Source organism: Nicotiana sylvestris, chromosome 6, assembly GCF_000393655.2.
Source record: "Nicotiana sylvestris chromosome 6, ASM39365v2, whole genome shotgun sequence".
NCBI lineage: Eukaryota > Viridiplantae > Streptophyta > Magnoliopsida > Solanales > Solanaceae > Nicotiana > Nicotiana sylvestris.
In genome coordinates this window covers 32,181,645-32,189,331 of record NC_091062.1, presented here as the reverse complement: position 1 = coordinate 32,189,331, position 7,687 = coordinate 32,181,645, and positions in this window count along the sequence as shown.

The window sequence follows — 7,687 nt, the reverse complement described above, 5'->3', positions numbered from 1 at the left end:
TTCTACGGTCCGCTCTTTTGAGCTTTTATGGCCTTTTTGTCCTTGAGTTTAGATTACTCCTTCTTAGAAGATGTGTGCCTTTAATGTTATTAGAAGATGTGTGCCTAAAGAAGATATGAACAAAATTTTATAACACTGTCATGATGGAGTAATTGGAGGTCATTATGCAGCAAATCGAACATCCTTTAATGTTTTGGAAGCTTGATTTTTCTGGCCAGCTCTCTTTAATGATGCTCAAGCATATGTTGCACAATTTGACAGGTGTTAGAGAACAGGTAACATCACTAAGAGAGATGAAATGCCAATGCAAATAGATTTCATGGGTCCTTTTGCTTCTTCTCATTCTTTTGTATATATCCTAGTGGTTGTAGATTATGTGTCAAGATGAGTTGAAGCCATCCCCACAAGGAAAAATGTGTCACGACCCGAATTGGAGGGCCGCGACGAGCACCCGATGCCTTACTCAATCGAGTACCAACGTAACATATATTTATTATCATACTATCATGGGTAAATGAGCCAGAAAACTCGTCATGAGATAACAAGAATGAAACATAAGGGAATACTCAACATATGACAACCCAACATGATATGCAAACTTATACATGTGACATACGGGCCTATAAGGCTGACATGACCATTTGTAAACTCAAAACATAAGCCGACAAGGCCATACAGGTATCCATACACCTGACATATGTCTACAAGCCTCTAAGAGTATATAATATCATAAAGGTTGGGACAGGTCCCCGCCATACCAATCAATATATATCCAAAATATACTGACCAAAAAGGCAACTCCAGAGCAAGTGGAGTGCACCAACACCTTCTGCTGAGATGATAGCCTACTTGAAGAATGTCAACCTATCTATTAGGACCTGTGGGCATGAACACAGCGTCCCCAGGCAAAAGGGACGTCAGTATGAATAAAGTACTGAGTATGTAAGGCAAGAAAACATAAATAAGAACAATAATGTAAAGAGAGATATATGAGATACAACCTGTAACATCTGAGTGCCTCTGGAGGATACTGACATGAAATGAATAATACATATATATACATAAACTTTTAAAAAGCATACGCCTCTGTGGGTTTCATCATCATCATATCGTACCCGGCCTCAAAGAGGACTCGGTAAAAAACGTACCCGGCCATCATAAGGCTCGGTATAATCATACCCGGTCACGTGGAGCTCGGTAAACCCAACTGGTCAGTGGTTACATAATAGGTGCCGTACCCGGCCTACTATAGCACGGCTTGGTAGAGTAAAATAGATACATATATATAATGCATGCCCGACTCATGGAATCACGTTCTAACCCTTTCGGAGTGATGTAAGGTCATCCCTACCATCAATATAAACCTTAGTAGGATTTAAGGATCATACACACTTGTTTAGAATAACATTATAAGGAAAGAACAACATGGGCAACCTTAGTTTCTAGGAGTATATCCGTTATGAATTAGCGTACCGTTTATGTTCATGTCACTTTATCTCCTCTAACCCAATTTTCAGCACATTTGTGAATGGAACTTGTGATGACCTTTTCCAACTTTTGTTCCATAACTCGCTTGACTTCAAAACATAACACCAACTATCATACGACTAAAATAACTCATATTATAATCTCCTTATAATGTTAATAACCCTAGTTTTACCCCAAAAGTACATGGTAAAACATTCTAACTTGTCGACTTTCGACGAAACTTATTTTCTTCAATTTGTTTAGCTTTTAAGCCTTCAAACCCTCTTACTACTTGGTATCAATGATCTTAAATTTTTGTAACCTCCATGTTAACATGATGAATTAACTTTGTAAACTTTTCAAAGATGATTCCATTTCTGAGCTTACATTAATTGACTTATGAAGTACTCTTACGTACGAAAACATGGGGTGTAACAAAATGATGCTCGAACTGTGTGCAATTTTCTCAAAAAAAAAAATATTTTTAACAGATTTGGCAAATCACGAGTAATCATTAGTGACTAAGGGACTCATTTTATGAATAGACAATTTTCTGTTTTGCCGACAAAATATGGTGTGTCTCATAAAATAGGAACACCATATCATTCTCAAACTCAAGGGCAAGTTGAAGTTTCCAACCCATGAATTAAAAAGTATTCTTGAAAAAGCAGTTGGAATATCAAGAAAAGACTGGGCTTTAAAATTAGATGTTGCATTATGGGTCTACCGAACGGCGTTCAAAACGCCAATTGGAACATCCCCATATAGATTAGTCTTTGGAAAAGCTTGTCATTTGCCAGTTGAATTAGAACAAAAAGCTTTTTGGGCACTAAAAGCATTAAACTTTGAATTAGCCTCTGCTGGTAAAAATAAATTTTTTCAGGTTAATGAGTTGGAAGAACTGAGGTTGGAAGCCTATGAAAATGCAAAACTTTTTAAAGAACAAACGAAAAAAATGGCATGAAAATTTGATCAGACAAAAAAGTTTTAAAATTGGAGATCAAGTGCTTCTTTACAATAGTCGACTCAGGCTATTCTTAGGAAAATTAAAATCAAGGTGGATAGTTCCTTACAATGTAACAAATATTACTCCATATGGAGCAATTGAAATCCAACAGAACAATAGAGGTGACAAGTTTAAGTTAAATGGTCAAAGACTCAAATTGTACTTTGGAGGAGTCGCGACCCAATTTCTCCTATGGGTTGTGATTCCATTCACTTGGGATCTGCGGGCATGAACACAACGTCCCCAGGCAAAAGAGACGTCAGTACGAATAAAGTACCGAGTATGTAAGGCAGGAAAACATAAATAAGAACAGTAATGTAAAGAGAGATAGAGGAGATACAACCTGTAACATCTGAGTGAATCTGGGGGCTACTGACATGAAATGGATAATACATACATATACATAAACTTTTAAAAAGCATACGCCTTTGTGGGCTTCATCATCATCATATTGTACCCGACCTCAAAGTGGACTCGGTAAAAAAACGTGCCCGGCCATTATAAGGCTCGGTAGAATCGTACCCGGCCACGTAGAGCTCGGTAAACCCAACTGATCAGTGGTTGCACAATAGGTGCCGTACCCGGCCTGCTATAGCGCAACTCGATAGAGTAAAATAGATACATATATATAATGCATGCCTGACTCATGGAATCACGTTCTAACCCTTTCGGAGTGATGTAAGGTCATTGTACCTTCGATTAACATTATGGACATCCCTACCATCAATATGAACCTTATTAGGATTTAAGGATCATACACACTTGTTTAGAATAACTTTATAAGGAAAGAACAACATGGGCAACCTTAGTTTCTAGGAGTATATCCATTATGAATTAGCGTACCATTTATGTTCATGTCACTTTAGATCATGCCAAAAGAAAGAAGTAAGCGCCTTAACATACCTTGTATATGTACTGCCCAACCTCAAGCTCTGCAAATGTCACTACTCCTTAGTCTACAATAAGAGAAATGATACTATCGTTATCATTTAAGCGTCGTAACTGTTATGTATCGATCACAACCTATTTTACAATAAAATTGACAACACCTATATATGACTTCACACAAGTCAAAACAATCACAAACAGACCAACATACCTCTATCACTTCATACACAACACGACAACCATAATAGTGTCAAACAATCTGAAAATGTTACGACGAACGACCAAAAAAACAACCTTGCCATTATGTGGTGTTTCGACACACCCTTCCTCCTCTCAACTCCATAAAAATAGTATCAAAAGAGACAACCCAATACCAACACGAAACAACCCAAAAATAGTCCCACAAGTTCATCAACTCAATAATAATTTTTCAGTTTACTTAAACACGTTTCGACTTATTTTTTCTTTCAAATTGAGAAATAAAACCAAAAGTACATCATTATACCTCTTATCCAATAAACAAGCCATTAATTCAACTTAAAAATAAGTTCACAACCAGCCAACCATTACACAAGAACAAACAACATACCATTCTTTTGAAACTAGCTAGGTCTATTCTTTACGATCGAGTTACAACTCACAAACGCATAGATAATGGAAGGAGAAGCATAAACTTACCTTGTAATAAGTATAACCCATGAAAACTGGTCCTTCTTCATAAAAAATAAGTTCCTCAACACGGCTACAAGAAGGAGAAAGAGAAACTAGCAAGCTGTTCGAACTTTTCAGCACTAGAATCGTGTCGTAACACCCGGAATACCCTAGAGTTTGTGTGGGATTTTTGGGGAGGAGTTGCAGGGGTTCAATTAGGTTTTCAAGGTCTGGAAGATGGGTGAAATAAATGAGTTGATAATCCCTTGAAAGACCCCTCTTGGCCGACTTTGGGGCTTTTAATTGAGTCCTCTCATTTTGGCAAGTAGGTGATGCACCTACTTGTCACCTTCCAGCCTGCGCAGTCTCGCAAAAATGCAAGTATCTATCTACTCCGATTTCGTATAGACAAACGGTTTAATGATTTAGAAACTAGACTCATAGATATTTAATTTGGTAGATAGATCATCCCCTAATTCCAAGTATATTAGGAGAAAAGCTCAGTTACATTTAACCTAATTTTCAGCACATTTGTGAATGGAACTTGTGATGACCTTTTCCAACTTTTGTTCCATAACTCGCTTGACTTCAAAACATAACACCAACTATCATACGACTAAAATAACTCATATTATAATCTCCTTATAATGTTAATAACCCTAGTTTTACCCCAGAAGTACATGGTAAAACATTCTAACTTGTCGACTTTCGACGAAACTTATTTTCTTCAATTTGTTTAGCTTTTAAGCCTTCAAACCCTCTTGCTACTTGGTATCAATGATCTTAAATTTTTTTAACCTCCATGTTAACATGATGAATTAACTTTGTAAACTTTTCAAAGATGATTCCATTTCTGAGCTTACATTAATTGACTTATGAAGTACTCTTACATACGAAAACATGGGGTGTAACAAAATGATGCTCGAACTGTGTGCAATTTTCTCAAAAAAAAATATTTTTAACAGATTTGGCAAACCACGAGTAATCATTAGTGACTAAGGGACTCATTTTATGAATAGACAATTTTTTGTTTTGCCGACAAAATATGGTGTGTCTCATAAAATAGGAACACCATATCATTCTCAAACTCAAGGGCAAGTTGAAGTTTCCAACCCATGAATTAAAAAGTATTCTTGAAAAAGCAGTTGGAATATCAAGAAAATACTGGGCTTTAAAATTAGATGTTGCATTATGGGCCTACCGAACGGCGTTCAAAACGCCAATTGGAACATCCCCATATAGATTAGTCTTTGGAAAAGCTTGTCATTTGCCAGTTGAATTAGAACAAAAAGCTTTTTGGGCACTAAAAGCATTAAACTTTGAATTAGCCTCTGCTGGTAAAAATAAATTTTTTCAGGTTAATGAGTTGGAAGAAATAAGGTTGGAAGCCTATGAAAATGCAAAACTTTTTAAAGAACAAACGAAAAAAATGGCATGAAAATTTGATCTGACAAAAAAGTTTTAAAATTGGAGATCAAGTGCTTCTTTACAATAGTCGACTCAGGCTATTCTTAGGAAAATTAAAATCAAGGTGGATAGTTCCTTACAATGTAACAAATGTTACTCCATATGGAGCAATTGAAATCCAACAGAACAATGGAGGTGACAAGTTTAAGGTAAATGGTCAAAGACTCAAATTGTACTTTGGAGGAGTCGCGACCCAATTTCTCCTATGGGTTGTGATGGCACCCAACGTTATCGCTAGGCAAGACAACAACGAACTAACTCTGTGATCCCTTCTTTTAATGATTTGAAATAGCTGATTTTTAGTTTGTGCATAAATAAGAAGTAAGAATTTAATAAAAATGATAGATCAAATTTTGAAAGCAAGTGAGATAAGTAAAATAACCCAAAAACCATCAAGCTTCTACTAACATAAACCTCCAAGACCCGATGTCACAAGTGTATGAGCTACTAGTAGAATATACAAAAAAATTCTACACTATTGTCTGAAACGAAATATAGAAAATAAAGCAAAAGAAAGACTCAGGCTGCTACAGAACGGGCTCAGAAGGTTGCTCATCGCGAAGTATCGTAGTAGTCTAGGATGCACGCGCGGACTTATATCCAGATGCACCTCCATCAAATCCTGTACATTTAGTGCAGAAGTGTAGCGTGAGTACATAAACAACATGTACCCAGTAAGTATCTAGTCTAACTTCGAAAAAGTAGTGACGAGGAGTCAACTTCGACACCTACTATGGGCCAACAATAAAAATATATGAAGTTCCAATTAAACATGGGATATATAAATGACAATAGAACTCAGAATCAAGAAATAAATAAATAATTCTTTCAACGTTAGTAAGTACCAAATCAATTTCCCTCATTTAACCATTTAACCTCTCAAGCCAATGAAACAACATCAAATATAACTGGGCATCTAGTATTACTACACACTAATTATGCCGAGGACGTACGACCTGATCCAAAATACATATACAGATATTGTGTGCACCGCCAAGGGTCGAACGACACGAACCATAGATGCATCTATTAACCTATCGAGGCAAACATCCCGCTCTCATAAGTGTAGTGGAAATTTACCCCGCTCACGGAATATACTGCGGTTGAACATAGATTTCTTAAATTATCATAATATCCCTCAATTCTTTCCAAAACAAGAATTTCAACTAGAAACTTTTAAAATCTTGCAATCCTCAATCTCAGCTTTAATCAAGGCAATTAGTAAGCACAATCAAATAACAGTGTCAACAAAGTATGATCTAAACCTAAAATTACCCGGGCATAAGCATAATTAGTAGCTACATACGGACTCTTGTCACCTTGTGTGTACGTTTCAAAATCCATTAAGGGTCTTGATGGCGCCGGACACCACTGTCAGGCAAGATAATGCCAAGAAGTTAATTAAATTCTCATTTTAATATTTTTGAAATCATTTCTTTTCCTTACATTAAACAATAAATAATGAACTTCACCGAATAAATAATGATGTTAATAACAAATTTCCAATATTGTATAATCCCATATACATCCCAGAACCCGGTGTCACAAGTGCTTGAGCAATTTCTAGGAAATAAAATATAATACAATAACTGTCCGGAATAAAATTGGACAGAAAAAAAAGTACAATACTCTGAAGGAGACTTTGCCGGCTGTGGGTCGTCTGGAGAGATGCAGCTCACCTAAGTCTCCCTATCAACCATGTTGATGTGCCCAATAAGGCCACTAGACATACATGTGTCTATGCAACAAAAATGCACAACAAGCTTAGTATGAGTACGAAAACAGTGCATACCCAGTAAGTATCCATTCTATGTAACGACCCAGCCGGTCGTTTTGAGAATTAACGTCCCGATCCCTTATTTACTGCTTTCCCCGTATTTGTTTCTGCTATTGTGAGTCACTAGAAGGATTCCTTTTGAGTTTCAGAGTGTTTTGGGACACTTAGTTCCTAAATGAGAGCTTAAGCATTAGAATTTGGACTATATTCGGAACAGTGTGAAGACGGTCTGGGAATGGAATTCCGTCGATTCTGTTAGCTCCGTTGAGTGATTTCGGGTTTAGGGGCATATTCGGATTGTGTTTTGGAGGTCTGTAGCTTATTTAGGTTTGAAATGCCGAAAGTTGAATTTTTGAGGTTTTTAGATCGATAGTGAAATTTTGATATCGAGGTCGGAATTCGATTTTGAAAGTTGGAATAGCTCCGTACTG